Below are 15,697 nucleotides of genomic sequence, written 5' to 3'. Positions count from 1 at the left end.
GCAGATGCAAGACAAGCTGCTGCAAGATTCCTCAGAGCAAAATGATTTTGATAAATTGAAGAAATGGCTTGAAATCAATACACTGAAATCCAATAAAGTCAAGTGCAAAGTGCTTCACTTAGGAAGGCGATATCAAAATCGCAGATGTAAGATGGGGAAGAACTGGTATGCCAGCAGGAGAGCAGCCAAGGTTCAGGCAGCAGAGTAGCCCTCAAACTGAGCAGCAGACAATAACCTGATGCTTTAGGAAAGGAAAGAAAAGGCACATCTTGCCTGGAGATGTATTAATAGTTTCAGACAGAAGACAGCGAGGTAATTTATTTGGCTCTATTCAGTGCTGGTAAGGCAACAGCAGGAGATACATATCTCCAGGTTTGGCCATCACAACTTTCAGAGAAATTCAGACAAATTGAGAGAGTTCAGAGTGTTTGGAAAAACATGCTCCAGGAAGATGGACTGGTTTGTGTTCCAGGACAGAGACTGAGAGCGAGACAGTGTGTAACATTCATCCAGAATGGAAAGGGCAGTTGTAAAGATGATGGTGATCAATTGGTGGCTGGTTGGACAAGCTGTAATAGGCTTGAAGTGCAGCCAAGTTGAGTGAGATGCTCAGGGAAAGCTTCCTAAGAATCATGATGGCCAACAGACAGCGCAGGGTGCAGGGACCCTCATCCCTGGAGGGCTCCAAGATCCAACTGGGGTCTAAGGGAAGAAGTCAGAGATGAAGATGGCTTTACTGTTGAGCAAATTGCCAGGCAGAGTTGTCCATATTCTTTATAGTAACATCTGAGAGGGCTCTGCACCACTCACCTCACTGATGTGGCTGTGGTGACCAGGAAGCTGCTCCGTCCCTATGGCGCTCACCCATCCCTGTGCCTGCCATAAGAGAAATCAGAGGCAGAAACCACAATCCAGGTGTCTCCAAGGACGCCTTGCTGTTCAGACAGGCCACACATCCCCGTGGCCTCAGCCTCGTTGAGCTGATTTTCTGGCAGTTCTGTGGCTAGCTACAGCCTTGCGATCTCCTCCAGATCAATCCCTCTCAGCTGCATTTTTGATCATAATTAATGTTTGCTGTGTAATTACATTGATTTTTTTTAATGTACTCTGAGAGATGAGGGAAATTCGAAGCCTGAACGAATTGGCTGAGCTGAAGGGAAGTGCCCAGAGGGTTCTGCATAAATACCCCGGGTTACACGGGGCTCTGCAGAGCTGCATCACACAGGGCTGGACACGGAGATGTTTGCTGTGCTGCTCTTCTATTCCTTGGCCAAAGCGCTCCACCATCTGGGAACAGGACTTTATTCCTTCACCCAATGGGGAGATGGATTTGGGCCCCACCTGAGCTTCCCAGGTCTAAAGGAGGTGGGTGCCCACCAAGGATTGAGATACAGAGTTGACACAGAAGCCAAAATGCACTGCCCCTCGGATGCCTGCAGGCACCACTCCCATACAGGCATGGCAAAGGCATCGCCTGCGCATCCCTGAGCATCCCCCTAGTAAGAAGGCTTGTCGCTCATATTTTTTTAACAGCATATTGTTTTGCATCACCTGTTAATTACGTGCCCTCCGAGGATGGCTCCTGCTTGAGCAGTTCCGAGGGGGCCACGCAGCAGCAGCTCAGCACTGCACAGATGAGAATGCTGTGACAATAGCTGCTGAAAAGCTGCCTCGCCACGCACAGGTGTTATTAAGCAGCCACAGATGCTATGTGGTTTTTTTTTTCGCAATTAAAACCCCATACATTTCAAAAGAAAAAATAAGAAAAGAAAAAAAAAATGAGGGAGGAGACAAAGCAGCAGAGAAAAAGGAGCCAAAGCACCAGCGGCATCGTGCTGGGGGGAAACGCTCAGCTGGTCAAACAAAGTGGCGGCCGCGCATCTGCGGGGACGTGGTGTGACAGTGCTGGTGTGCTGGTGTTGGTCCTGGCAAAGGGCCCTCATCCCACTGCTCCCTGCTTTGTGGCTGCTGCAGAGGAGAGGTGGGAGCGGGCACAGAGCTGCGGCTGCTCCTCGCCCTTCGGTGGACGGTGCAGGGATTGGAAATTAGCTCTTAAATAGGCCGTGAGCCTGCTGGTGTAACAAGTTGTCTTCAGAGCCTGAGCGCTGTGGTGCGTGGAGGTGGCTCTCTTCTGTGTTGTGTGCGTGCCCTAAATGCAATTATTTGGCTCTTACCATGTCTGATATTATTATTGTTCTTGCTATCTTTGGTACTTTTATGGCCCCATCACCATAGTAACTGAGCATCTCAAAGCCTTCTAAGGAGGGAATAATATTATTTCCATTGTAGAGTTGGGGGAAGCGAGCAACAGTGATGTGCAGAGCTGGAGCCATGGAAGGACTTGGGCAAGTGTGGGGATCACAGTCCAGCTCCTTCCAATGATCAGCAGCCATCCTAATCTTTCCTGGGCACCCCCAGGACATGCTTCCATCCCATTCCTCCTCCTCCCCTCTTGAGTTAGCTGAATAGCAGCTTCCCAGATGGAGGCTCACCTTCATCAGCCAGTCGGCACCGTTTGGGGCAGGGTGGGCATGGGACGTGCTGACTTGCTCTACTGAAGCCCTTCCATTTTGCACAGCCCATCTGAATGCATCCGAAGCCAGCTCCTGCTCCAACTCATCTTTAAACGTTGAATGAAAAATGGAGTAGCGTCAGAGCGAGACATGTCAGATTTTCTTCAACCCTGACATATTCCAGGCTAATTTCCACCCTGGGGGTTTAGCTGTTTTTCCTGAGAGGCGGCTGATAGAGATGCAGAAAGAAGGGTTTGAACCAAGGTCTTCTGCAGCACAAATGACTCAAGAGGTCGGGCAGTCCAGCACAGAGCACAGACCCCCTCATTGTTCACCCACCCACCCGCCTTAGGGCTCCTTCTCCCAGATGTTCAGCTGCTCCCACCTTGCTCCACTCTTCCCATGCTGCCAGGTCTATGCCATTACCATCACGTTTCCCAACACGCTGGCTCCTCATTGCCTTCCCTGCCTCAGGTCATTCCAGAATAAAACAATCTTCAATTATTCCCCTCTGTTTTTTTCCCCTTTTCTGCAATATATCATTTTTTAATTAAAAAAAATGCCTCGTGGAAGTGTAACGGGCTATTAAATATTTTGGCCCATAATTAACATCAAACTCCTGACTAAAAATCTTTATGGATTGAGTAAGCTCCATTAGCTGCTACATGAATAACGCTGTGCAATGCTTGGAGGCCTGCTGGCTTCCAATCACCCCGATTCCCCTGCAAACAACCTGGGGAGAAGGTCCTCGCTGGGGACTTCCTTCCCCTGTCCCCTACAGCCAACACTGGGGATGACAACTGCCCTGCACCCGTCTTTTAGCCCCTTAGGAAAGGAGACCAGCTCCCAAATCAATGCAAGCTGCTCCTGAGCCAGCTGTAGGGTGCTCAAAACACAGGTTTGGGGCTGCAGACTCCAGCTGCAATAGATCATTACTGATGCATGTCCCAGACACATACTCACAGCCTGCTCCAGAGGACTAGGTGGTGGTTGTTTGAATCCCCTGATGATCCTCAGCATTAGCTAGAATAAATTAACTCTGCTTCATACCCCTGGATGGCCTTCCAGCACTGGCTCTCACAGTAGTGACACATCTGTTGGGGCTGCTGTCAGATTTTGAGTGTTCCCACCCATACTTGAAGCTAGAAATAATGACATTGGAACTGATGTACTGGTCTTTGATACTGCCGGATTATGGATGACCAGCTCTTGTTTGAGCAGATGAATGCAGCTGCAACCTTGCCAATTTATGGTATTATTCCTTCCGGGCATCTCCTGTGGCATATTCATTATGGCCACTGGACACAAACTGACTCAATTCCATATTCTTGGCTTTCTGAATGAAGCTGAACTTAGGAGATACTGGTGTTCTCATTAGGTTTTCGTTATGTACTTATCTATTAGCCCGTTGTTGTTATGCAGCTCTGGATGGCCTTCTGGGCTTTGCTTGTGTGTGGAATGAGCTGTCAATTCAAATGGCCTTGGCTTTATTTCATAGCCTGGCCACCACTCAAATGCCTTGTAAGAGATATCAGAAGCAGCTCCTCTCCAAGGTATGAGATGGGCAACTTTCAGCTTCCTCCTGATTTTCCCTTCATCCTAACATGAATTTTTCCTTGAAGCAAAGGAAGTTTGGTCCACCTGGGATAGGACTCCACTGCAGTCTGCAGTATCAAATTCTTCTCTTCCCAGCCCTTGGATGAGGAGGGCCCACAATAGCATGAGGATGAAGGCCAGGCTCTGCAGAGGAGACCTGATCTCCCAAGCATGAGCTGCTTAGGACACCACTGCCTCACAAATACAGACAGGGAAGGCATTACCATCGTGCCCAGGAGCTAGGGGAACAACTAGGGCAATCAGCAACATGGGAAAAGGGAGGCAGAAACTGGCTTAGCACAAGGGGTTATGTTAGAATTAGTCCAAGTCCCAGTGTGCTCCCACTGTGGTGTGGGAAGGAGCTGGGATGCCTGACCCAAGGCAAGGCATGCCTGTCCCAGAGCATCCTGGGTGGAAGCAGGGGGATGTTTTAATAAGCTGGGTATTTTCTGCATCCCTCCTTGATGCTGGGCAGAAAGGCTGAAAACTAATTACTTACAGGGATTTCATTTTTTTTTTTCTTTTTTTTTTTTTTCTTTTTCTTTCTTCTGATTCTCATCTCAGATGTATTAAACTGCAAGTGAACAAAAGTTGGGATGCACAGCAGGGGGGAAACAAGCAGGGAGAATTATGCACTTTGTCAGTCCCCTTCCCAGCCCTGCAGGCCAGCAGCAAGCTTTGCTCCTTGCAGAAAATAAAGGCAGGGAGAGCCCAGCTCCTCTGTTTCCATCCCTGCCCAGGGGTGGTACGAATTCACACCGCTTCAATCAGGAGAGCTTGTGCTGAGTCAGCTCCGCTGGAGACTTGGCCTTTCCAAAAGACCGCAGCTCTCAGAAACCTTGGCCAACATTTTATGGGTAAATATAAAATGAATTAGGAGGCAGGTTTTAAAATAAAGGATTGCTCTTGGAATCCAGTGGTAATAATCATCTCTCCTGAGAACACAGCATCTCTCAATCTTTGGCCAGCGGTGCGCACTCAGCAGCACCACGCTGCCAGCAGAAGCAGTGCTGCTCTTGGACAAGTGCGTGCCTTTCCTTTTCTTTTTGCCTCTCAGGTAGCAAGAACCCTCTGAGCCAGTTGGAAAACATCTCCTCACTCAGAAAATGGTATGTCAGCTCCATCTAATTGTTTGGAAGGGAAGAGATTGAGTTCACTGATGTTTTCAGCAAGGACGTTATCAAACAGGTTTTGTTTGGGCTATGTCATTTTGGCTTGCCCATGGGGCACGACTGGGGCACTCTGCTCTGTTTGTGTTACAATAGGATGGCTGAAATAGATGGGAGAAAAAAAATAAAATCCATTTTCAAGTATTTTTTCACTGCAAGAAAAATAACTGAAAATGTTGACTTGTGCTCTCAGTTTGCCACAAAACCATGTTTTGCCATCTTGGAAGTTCTCACAAGACAAAGTGGCTGGGATTCATCCTCCCAGCAGTGATGGCTGCAGCATGACCTTGCTCTGGGAAATGCAGCAACACCAAACCTTGTGTCAAAGGCCTTGCAGGGATATGGAAGCACATCGGCCTCTCCCCACGGCCATCCCAACCCAACAGAACCCCTCTGCCTCCAAGAGCACTGCCGTCACTCTCTGCCCAGCTTCAGCCTCGCCGGTTTCGTCCCGGTGTCTAACCTGATTTCTCTTGCTGTAATTTAAGCCGATTATTTCTTGTCCTGTCCACCATGGACACAAAGAACAGATTATTCTCTTCCCCTTGGCAGCAGCCTTTTAAGCACTTGAAGACTGTTATCACATCTCTTCTCCCATCATCTCTTTTAGGCTAAATAACCCAGTTCTTTCAATCTTCCTTTGTAGGTCATGTCTTGTAGACCTCTGATCATTCTCACTGTTCCCTGCATGCTGACTGCAGTGTTGCTGCCTCCCTTTTGACACGAGCTGCCAATACCAGAATTTGCTCTGGTGTAGACCTCACCAGCACTGAACAAGCAAGAGAGATGATGTAGTGAGCCTGGGTAGGTCATGCTGCTGCACACATCTCCCAGGGCACCGTGCCTCTTGATGCAACACTGATAGCTCATGTTCAGCTCATGATCTGCTATAATTCCTAGACCTTTCTCTGAGGAACTGTTACCAATTGCCTGCAGGCCCTTTGGGATTTTTAGGTGGATAGGAAAAGGCAGTGATGAAGTATTCTGGATGCGTTCTCCTGTGCTTCTCAGTCTCCTCCAGATCCTCATTTTGGTAGGTTCATTTATTCAGAGGACACCCTTGGTCTGGCTTTGATGAGGCTGTATACGATACCTGGATTGGAGCTCTTCGGTCCATGCTGAACAGGCTTTTCCAATGATCTCTGCATTGCTGGCTTCTGCTTCCTCTTAATTTCCAGTGTTTTATCTCTCTCATGCAAGTCATTTCACGGTCTAAGACATGCTTGTGTTAAATACTGGATAATCATAATTTTATGCAAAAAAAAAAAAAAAAAAGAAAAAAAAAAAAAAAAAGAATCCATAATTTTCTGCAGTCCACAGGGCACTGAAAAGCAGACCAGCATGGCCTGGCCCCAACCCCAGCAGCTCTGTTTGAGCGAGCTGGGTGTTTTTCCATGACCAGATTATTTTTTCCTTGGAAACTGAAAATTTCTGTTTGGAGGGACTCAGTGGTGGAATGCTGAAGGTTGCACCCTGGGGCTCAGAGCTGAGGGCACTCAGCGTGGGGACTCCACACAGACTTGGGGTGTTGCTGCTCAATAGGACACAGGGAGGAGGGAAGGAGAAACCCATGCACCAGGTGAACCTCTGAGCCTGGATCAGAGAGGATCTGTGTGCAGACCCTTCCTGCTGCCTCTCCTCCTCTGGGGCTATCCCAGCTTTGTTGCTGTGCATGCAGCAGCTCTGGAAACCTCAGCCATGGGCAAGGTCTTGAGGGAAGCAAAATGCAGGTCACTGCTGGGACAGACTCTCCAGGCAAGGCAGCGCACACAGAGGTACTTGCATTATGATAGTAATTAATGTGGACGTTGCTGGTAGTGGCAGAGCTGATGCTTTGAGTGCACAGAGGCAGGAAATGAACCCCATCAATTTTTAAGAAGTCCGCTGTTTCCTGGGGCCAGTTGTAGAGATGGGAAGGACGGGAGCTGGGTCTCTGTGAGGCAGCCTCTGCCCATGGCCAGCAGCTGGCAGAGGGAAGCGCTGCCCTCCCACCTACAGGATGGAGTTGCCTGCGGGAGAGGGCCCTGCAAAGCTGAAAATGTGCTTGCAGTGCTGTGTGTGGCAGTGGAGCCTTCGATCACTCCATCAGAAGGCATATTTGCATGGTGATGGGTTAGGCGAGGGTCTCCGTGTTGCTGGTTGAAGCTATTCAATCCATGCTTCCAGTGGGTCCCAATTCAGCAAAACATGTTCAGCTGTGAGTGAGAGCATTTCCACAGCAAAGCCTTCCCGAGCAGTGCAAGAGCTCTTTTTGGCTGGGACCTGAGGGGTGCTCCCATTATTTGGGAAATTATTCTCCCCAAAACCCAGCAGTCTTTTGTTCCCAGTTCCCACAGGGTCAGGACAGAGACTGTTGCAGAGCGGGTGTTTTTATGGACTGGCTGCTCCCTTCCTTTGCAGTTCTAATTACACTGTATATTTTGGAAATAAAAACGTCCATTTTGATAATATCAGTCACGAAAGCTCTCCAGCATTTCCAAGTACAGAGAGGGGGAGAGGCAAGTGATCAAAGACTAGCTGTAATGAGCTGTCAGAGGCAAGCCCAAGGTGACTGGGGGCAGAAGGACCATCATCATGCTGGCTCACAATGCTCAGCCAGCTCCCTGCTCCCCATTGTCTGGGGCTGTGCTCCCTAAACTCACAATGCTGCTGAGAGAGACAGTTTTTGCTCGTGGGCACCGTGGTTTAAATACACATAGTGAAGGAAGAGATGCTTACCTTGCTGTAATGGACAGGACAAACACACACCATGACCAAAACCCAGGGGTGAAAGCATCCAGTTACTCTCAAATTGGTGGAAGTAGTGCAGGAATCGTCTGCTGGGAGAGAAGCAGTCTTTGCAGCAGGCAGAGATCTAGGGCACTGATAAGTGTAAATCTAGGGCATCAAAGAGCAGAGATCTAGATCATCAAGGAACAGAGAGCCAGGATGAGGAGAAGCAGAGATGTTGGTAATCAAGGAGCTGAGATGTAGATAAGTAAGAAGCAGAGATAGAGGGCATGGAGGAGCAGAGAGCAGTGATCAAGGGCATCAAGAAGAGATGCTCTAGGGCATTGAGGACTGGGGACATGGGGCACTGAGATGCGAGGCATCGTCCATCTCAGAGGGACGCTACCAGCATCACTCACTGCTTGATGCCAAGTGTCACTCAGGAAGGTGGAGAAGAGTCGTGGAGCTGGGTGCAGTCATACCTGGCCTTGCAGAGTGCAGCAAACATTCATGACAAACTCCAGAGCTTGCAGCAAAGCTCACAGGGTCGCTCAGGACAGCTGAGCCACAACAGACTGCTCCAAAGGGACAGCAGAGTGTCTTCAGCAGGTGGGAAGGAGCCGTCCCCACATCACCAGCAGCAGTAAACATGACCCGCCTGAAAAATAGAGTCACGTTAACAGTTATTGATCTATAACTTTTAACCAATTTCTTTTTTACAATATTGAATTGAGTCCTAATTTTAGCTTTTTATGTTCGGCGCGAGGCATACTCCATTCCATCAGCAAAAAACAGCCCCTGTGGGCCAATCTGCGCCTTCCATTGAGCTGAATGATAGAGGGCTGGAACAATATTTTTCGACAGATCAGTTCCTGTTCAGGGTAGCAGTGGCCATTATGCAAATGGAGCTATAAGAAGTTTAAAAGTCTGGAACCATCATATTTCTTTATTTCATTAACATCAACGCGAGGGGGAGAGTTAATACGACAGAACCATCCCATTCCAGGGCTTGCACAGAGCACTTCCCCCATCAGTTAACAAGATTGGTGATTTCCCCTCACAGGCACTCCTGGGTGCAGCTGGGATGCTGGGGGAAAAAGGGGGCAGAGTGGAAATCAGTAAACAGGGCCCTACTTCCACCTGGCCCCCAGGGATTTTAGTTCCTCCCACATCCAAGAAGCCGTGCAAGATCCACATGGTGTTCTCACCCCTGATTCAATGCATTGGGCAGAGGCACCCTGGCACGCATGCTGGATTGAGATTTACAGGAGGAGGCATAGAGCATATAGAAAGCAGCGTTAACCTCATCTCCTCATGCTCTGGTGCTGGACACATCCTCCCAGCTCAGCAGCAGTACGATGAGCTGAGGACTGATATAATACCAGCTTTGGTGTTATGACGTGGAGAGATCTGTGCTCCAGCACACGCCCTGATGCCCAGGCAGCAGCCACATCTCCTCCTCCATCACACCAGCATTGTATCACCACCAGAATCACATACCTGCACAGTTATGCACCCCCACAAGGCACAGACTCGCTCCCTGAAACAGCAGTTCAGGAGGATGCACACCCCTCTTGGTGGCCCCATTCAGCTCAGCACACTGGCAGCTGTCTAATTGGTAAAGAGGAGCTGGCCAAGGCACGATGCTCTCAAGCCAGCATGGAAATTTTGCATTTTGGGACTCAAGACTTGCACTCAGCTCTTAGGGAAGAGAGTTGGTGATACCTGGCTGGCCATGAAACCAACCCACCCTATGTGGTCCAGAACCTTGAGAGAAACCACCCCCTCTTTTCCAGCTATAACTCAGACAAAAAAGACACAAGTGTCTGCACGCTCACTTATACACGTGTCTACGTGGATCCGGACAAAAAAAGATCAGTGTGCCGCTCTCATGGCAGCCAGCACTACAATAACTCCATCATAAATGGCAACGTCTTGGAGCATTACTGCTAAAGACTTTACCTTTCAGAGCAAAACTTTTAATTGATTTTAAAATACGCAATCAATCACGGTTAATCAAGGAATCACGAAGAAGCTGTCGTACACAAATATACAAAGACAGCATATAAACCACAATTAATGACCACTTAAACAACAGTAGGAATGGAAGTGGGATTATTTATTAGCGCTCATACCCAGTAATGGATAAAGTAATGAAGCAGTAACGTGGGGGTGTGCCAGAAAGGCAAAGTTTTGAATTTTTAACACCAAATGGCCATAGGTGACATTTTCATGGACAGGTCAATGCCACACTTTAGGGCAATCCTCCCAAAGGAAGGTGATACCACAGCTCCAGGTATTCCAACCAGGATTTAGCACCAAATACTCTTTGGCCTAAGCTGGCTTTATGTACACCCACAGGGCAAGACACCCACAAGCCAGGGCCGTGTCCTCCCAGCGCACGCACTGACAGAACCCTACAGCTGCACGCTGCTTTGTGCTGCACGCAGGGCCACCATTCTGCAAAGGCAGGAGCGTGGGGTGGCACAGCAGGGTGCAGATGCCAGGTTTGCCCAGGGATGGCTTTTAGCACCAGCTAGCTCCTCACATTCATTCCTCAAGCTGCAACCTTACTGCACTGCTGGAATTTAGGGCTGGAGGTCTGAAAAGGTGCTGATGGCAGCTCATAGCCCAGATACACATCTTCCCCAGAGCTGAGCGTGCTGCAGCCCTCACTGCGAGCCCAGCCTCACCCCTCCTGCTCACACAGATCAGCACCTTCCTCTCCCCCACCATCTCTTTTATTGGCTTGTGAGCTGGCCCCAGGATGTTTTATCACACTGTAGCATATAACACAAATGAAAAACAAAGGGGAAAAGTTTGCTTTTTTTTTTTTTTTTTTTTTTTTAAATATATTCATCCCTGTGCAAGGAACAATGATCCATCTGATTAAATCTGCATGCTGGAGTTTATTAAACCAGGTTGGCCTCTCTCGCTTTCTCTCTCCTTTAGGCATGGACAAGCTCATTAAAATGAACACACTCCGTTCCCTCCCCAGGGCAACGCCACTTCACACTGTTTCTGTGCTGCTATCTCATAGGCATCACCAGGAGCTGATGGACAGGGCTCTGCAACTCAGCCCTTGCTGGCAGCAGCACAGCAGCTGAGCCTGGGTGCGACTTTCTAGCCAAGGGTAGGAGATGCCTTCAGCTCACAAGTGCCTCATGGCTATCATGAGCGTGCAGCCAAGGGTGCATCAGGCAAATTTCATTAAAAATAGAAATGGTGGAGTTGGGTGACGGGAGAGCAAGAACTGCCTACCTTGCTCCAGCACCTGATGGGCTGTTTACCTCTTCAGGGGCTCGTTTTCTCAGCTGTAAAGCTGAGTAAGATGGCTTCTCCCATTCGAATAATTAACAGGTAAGAATCCCATGCTAAGAATAAACCTATTACCAACACCAAGGTGTAAAAGATTGCATCATCTCCATGCAGTTGGACACACCTTGGACCAGGTCCCCACACAGACCTCTGAGGCTGCAGGCAGCCACTTCTCCTGCAGCCCTGCTCTCTCTGGACCGTCCCAGGAGGGTCCCCAGCCTCCCCAGACACCCTCACACTGAGGCACTGCCAACAGGTCGACATTTGCTGCACTCCTCTTCCTCCTTGGCAGCCCTTCAGATGCAACCTAAGTCTGTTACACCCTGGCGATAACAGTGGCTTAGGCCATATAATCCCTCCTTTACTTGACTTTGGGTTATTTTGAGCAGGAGATTAAGGGAGATTATCTGCATCACCTGAGATGCTACACTTTCTATCTCTACGCCCTTCTCTCCATCGCTGGGGCTCACCCCAAGCAGTAGAAACCCTCCCTCCTTCCCCCATCCTCCCATCCTGGAGCACCCTCACGTGGTGGTCCATCACCAGCTTCTTTTTGTGGTCCTCCTCCAGCCACCCTGCACGCCCAGATCCTGGGCTGGGCCTGGGGATACTCCTTCAACATGGGAAAGAGCAGGCAGGACACATCAGCACACTGAGGCACTAATTGGAGTTAGCTCTTCATCAGGCTTCTCCTTGAGGAGATGGTGTCAGAAAGAGTGAGAAAATGCCTTTTTGGGCACTAGGAACTTACAACATGGGCCACTGGATTTAACAGCAGCCACTTGTCTCCACCTTCCCATTTGGAGCATCCCACCCCATACAAATCAGAGCTACATGGGAAAAGCACTGTAGCCTGCATTTCATGCCCAAGGAGGAATCCCCATCCTCTGGCAGCAGCAGCCATGGGCATCACCCAACCAAGGCAGTGAGCTCCTTTCCATGTTTTGGGGACCATGTGTTGCTCTCCAGCTCACTTCAGCTTAGATTTAGCAAAGCACTTAAGTGCTTAAGTGCTGGTTTGAATTCCTCCCAGAGCCTTGCTGAAATCAGCAGCTTTGATGTATCAAGGTCTAAACCAGCAGCGCTACCAGCAGTGACCAAGAGAGCCAATTCCCTTTCCTATCAAAGGAAAGGGAGAGATGCTTGAGGATCCCTGGGGTGGGGAGCAGCTACCAAGAAGCAATAGTTCCCCTGGAAAACAAACACACGTGGCATCCCATGAAGACACATGTGACCCATGCTCACATTCATGGCAAGCTCACACCTTCCTGGGCTGTTTTTCCTCATTTCAGAATACACCAGGCTAGAATCCATCTGCCACCCTGGAAATTAATAGCAATCATTAAACAAAAAGAGCTGGCAAAAAGAAGCCTGAGGTGAAAAGCAGCCATTTCTGCCAGAAAAAAAAAAATTAAAACTATTTAGACATACAGAAAGTCATTTATTACTGTGAAGTCCTCCCTCCACCTGGGGTTTAAATCTCATTACAGTTTGTCCAAAACAGATGTTACCCTTTTAGCAGTAGATTATTAACGATAAACTCAATTCCTCCAGAGAGGGTGGGTGTTCTGGGTTCACTTGTTTTTTCAACTTGGGTAACCTCCACATGAAATGTTTATGAAAAGGACAGGCAATCCAAGTCTTGGCAGAGCTCCCTGCTTCTATTGTCTTGCACTCTCTGAAGTTTCCCTTTCCACTCACCACATCTTTTGTAGGTCTACAAATGAGCAGGGAACGTGCATTGGCCCAGAGACCACAGACACTGCTGAGGAGCAGCTATGATGCTGAGGGAGGGCTTTCACAAGCCACAAGCCCATGCCAATGCACCAACAGCTTCTTCTGCTGCCCCTCCACCAGCAGATAGGCATTAACTATGGTCACACCACAGCAGCATCTCTTTGGAGCACAGCTTATATACACAACTTATTTCCCCAAGATTCTCTACCTCTACCCATGCATTTTTGGGTAAAGCCATTTGCTGACACCACATAGGAGACCCAGTGGTCACTCTTGCCTGTGGCTGAGCATCCTCTATAGATACTGATGGGCTCTGCTTATTCCCATGAGTGCATGAGCACACTTCAGCAGCAGATCAGCTGACACCCAGCTTCACCAGTCAAGCCCCCAGTAGAGCTGTATCGTTGTTCTGTTTAGACTTAACATAAACCTGCTGGGGGAACCTAGAAGTCACATTAAGCATGTTGTAAACACAATCAGATGAAACATTAATAACAGCTCCACACGAATACAGCCATCTGGCTGCCCAGCCATCTTCCTGAATGTTTCAGGTAGGAGGAAGTGCATCCTAGCACTCTCCAGGGACCCTGTTAAATTGGTGTTCTCATGGTGTCTCTTGGAGCGTGCCTGGGAAGCTTGCATGTGCAACTGTTTTTCAGCTATCAGTGAAGCCAGAACCAGCAACTCAGCTCTCAGAAAACACTTTTGGCAACACGTACAAGTCTTCTCTGCACCCCCTGGGAAGTGACAAAGGCTCCACTGTTGGCCACATGCATCTGCAAGTGCTCATTGCTAGAAGAGAAGCATTCCCCCAACACATTCCAAGCCCCCAGGTCTTATGGCTCATACCCAAACCCTTCACAAAGCCCTGAGGGGAGCCCACATACAGCCCCAAGCAAGCAGCATACTCACTGTGTACTGGCATGGGGCATCCCTGGGACTGAGTCCATCACATGTCTGCTCACGTTGTGTCAAAAGAATAGCACAGTAACTGCAGGGGATGCACTGTAGGGAGGAAGATGCTGTAAGTTCATGGCTGAAATTAAGCTCTTCGACAACAGCTGAGATGAATAAACAACAGCTGAGGTGAATGAACACATCCCATGAGCTCTGCCCTGTTAGAAGGTATGGCTATTGCTTCTTCTCATCCCTCCTCACCTTAGATGTCAGTCTGCAACCTCTCAGATCCTGAAACCAGCTGTGCACACATGCAGGACATACAGGACCACCAAACAAAGACCCATACCCCTTGCCTCCAGCTCCTCTAAGCACAGTGGGGTGCAGTGAAGCTGAATGTCCTGACTTCCTGCAAACTGAGGTGATTGTGGCAGGGGAATCTGTGCTTTGAATGCAAGATGAATGCATGCTGTGCACTTATGAAATGCTCTTTGGTCAGTAGGGTTTGCCCTTTGCCCTTGGCAGCATTATATATGAAATTAAATGTTTTTAGCCACGTCAGACCAAACTACCCATGTGGCCTCTAAACCATTCCTGTCTCCCCTAAATGCTAATTCTAACATATAATCTTATCTATGGCATGTACAAAACAAGCACCTGGAAGTGGTGCCTCAGAGACATGGGCTGTTCTAGAGCAATGGTGTCCAGGATGTTATTTGCAGTCTGTTAGAGATTCCTGGCCAAAGGGATCAGGTGAGGAGCATCCTGTAAAGTTTTAGCAGGAGGTTGTTTGAGTGTCTATTTCCATTACCATCATAGATCTGCAACCTATTACAGTGTTTTTGTCTAGAAATATAGCATCTGTTTGGTTTAGGAGGTGAATATGTGGGCAGGGTTGTACAGGACCTATTTTGATCTAGGAAAGGACTCTCTTCGTCCATCCTCCAAGAGCTGACAAATCTGAGCTGCTCCATGTGTGGAAACAGGGCCATGCCAGGTAAGATGTGCATGGAAAGGGGTCATGCTTGGTCTGCTCTGCAATGCTGTTATCCTAAATAAACATTACATTGGATTTGGAGAGCTGCCCAGATATCATTAACCTCCTCCTGGCCCACTACAGGAAGCCAGCCTGCAGCAGGGAGCTAAAATTAGGCTGTAGGGCACTGGGTCTTGCCAGATACTGCTATGTCTGGGCACAGTCCCCCTTCCAAAAGCAGACGGCCAGAGGGTTCAGCCCTAGGCACCCAACAGGAGAAGCAGAACCAACTTTAAGGTGAACAAGATAACATGAGGTGAGCAAAGGTGTTTGCTTACAGCACAGCCACCGCAATTCCCATGTGCAGGTAGACACCTACAGATGGAAAGGTGAGGTTCTATGTACCTACCAGGGAATTAGAACAGGCTGTCAGCATGAAGTCCTGTGTCTGCAGCACGTTTTCCTGTCCATCTGTCACTGCTCAGCAGCACTGTCTGCCTGGAAGCTGCTGGTGGGCTGCGCACTGCCCAGAGACCCACGGTTTTGGCATGAGGCCCTTCACAGGGAAAAAGAGGGACAGAAAGGGAAGAGTGCTTTTAAAAATACAACCTACAAAATACCAACAGTCATAGCAAGCACCCTGGAAGTCATTTTAACAAGCAAATCCCTTTACGGATCCACCACCAGACTCCATTCTCTATAAAAGTGCCTATTCCTGCCTGGGACACAAAGGGTTATGTGAGCTTCCTGGAAAAATAATGAAAGAAAGTGGTAAAACCCTC

General features: G+C 48.7%; 1 protein-coding gene and 1 long non-coding RNA gene across 3 annotated transcripts in view; one reads left to right on the top strand and one right to left on the bottom strand.

Annotated features, from left to right (window-relative positions):
• Window positions 1-15,697, top strand: part of ELFN1 (extracellular leucine rich repeat and fibronectin type III domain containing 1) — an 89,803-nt gene that overhangs the window by 61,255 nt on the left and 12,851 nt on the right. The gene's annotated exons all lie outside the window — the stretch shown is intronic.
• Window positions 1-15,697, bottom strand: part of LOC125700687 (uncharacterized) — a 27,901-nt gene extending 12,204 nt beyond the window's left edge. Inside the window, exons 1-6 of the long non-coding RNA XR_007380018.1 lie at window positions 15,325-15,697; window positions 13,955-14,047; window positions 8,470-8,645; window positions 7,997-8,097; window positions 2,493-7,689; window positions 811-876 (exon numbers count right to left, since the gene is read on the bottom strand). This is a non-coding gene — a long non-coding RNA (uncharacterized LOC125700687). The remainder of the gene's footprint in view (window positions 1-810; window positions 877-2,492; window positions 7,690-7,996; window positions 8,098-8,469; window positions 8,646-13,954; window positions 14,048-15,324) is intronic.

Source organism: Lagopus muta, chromosome 15 (genome assembly GCF_023343835.1).
Source record: "Lagopus muta isolate bLagMut1 chromosome 15, bLagMut1 primary, whole genome shotgun sequence".
In the NCBI taxonomy this organism is placed as follows: Eukaryota; Metazoa; Chordata; class Aves; order Galliformes; family Phasianidae; genus Lagopus; species Lagopus muta.
The sequence above is the reverse complement of the archived record's forward strand: the minus strand, read 5'-3'. Positions and strand labels throughout refer to the sequence as shown.